Source organism: Ursus americanus, chromosome 5 (genome assembly GCF_024610735.1).
Source record: "Ursus americanus isolate L20-20 chromosome 5, mUrsAme1.1.p, whole genome shotgun sequence".
Classification (NCBI taxonomy): domain Eukaryota; kingdom Metazoa; phylum Chordata; class Mammalia; order Carnivora; family Ursidae; genus Ursus; species Ursus americanus.
This window is the reverse complement of record NC_142131.1, coordinates 58,161,660-58,161,973: the sequence shown is the minus strand read 5'-3', so window position 1 is coordinate 58,161,973 and position 314 is coordinate 58,161,660. Positions and strand designations below refer to the sequence as shown.

Here is a 314-nt window from a genome sequence, read left to right as displayed (position 1 = left end):
CCTCCCGGCGGCTAGAGGGGCCCCGGCGGCGCACGACTGCTCCGGAGGACCGGCCTGGAGCGCCCTCGCCGGGAGCGGCGGCCTCGTCGGCTCCATCCCCTCAGACCTCCACAGGCCGCTGCGCATGACGTGCGTCCACCTGGGGGCCGCAGGGGCCGTTCTCCGTCGACCCCGCGGGGAACCGGTAGGGAAACTGAGGCCCCGAAGCACAAAGACGGAATGCCCCTCTCCCGTTCGGCAGCTTGGCGCCAGCCAGAGCTGTGCTGTGTCCTTGCCCTGGGGGCTCCGCGGGCACCGGCCGCACACGAATGCCC

The 314-nt window shown here is 73.6% G+C and overlaps 1 long non-coding RNA gene across 2 annotated transcripts in view; it reads left to right on the top strand.

Annotated features, from left to right (window-relative positions):
- The first annotated feature begins 24 nt into the window (after positions 1-24).
- LOC148110123 (uncharacterized) overlaps positions 25-314 on the top strand; it is an 80,032-nt gene continuing 79,742 nt past the window's right edge. The window contains exon 1 of one of the 2 annotated variants that reach the window (XR_015724568.1): positions 25-184. This is a non-coding gene — a long non-coding RNA (uncharacterized LOC148110123). The remainder of the gene's footprint in view (positions 185-314) is intronic. The other variant, XR_015724567.1, reaches the window with a different exon arrangement.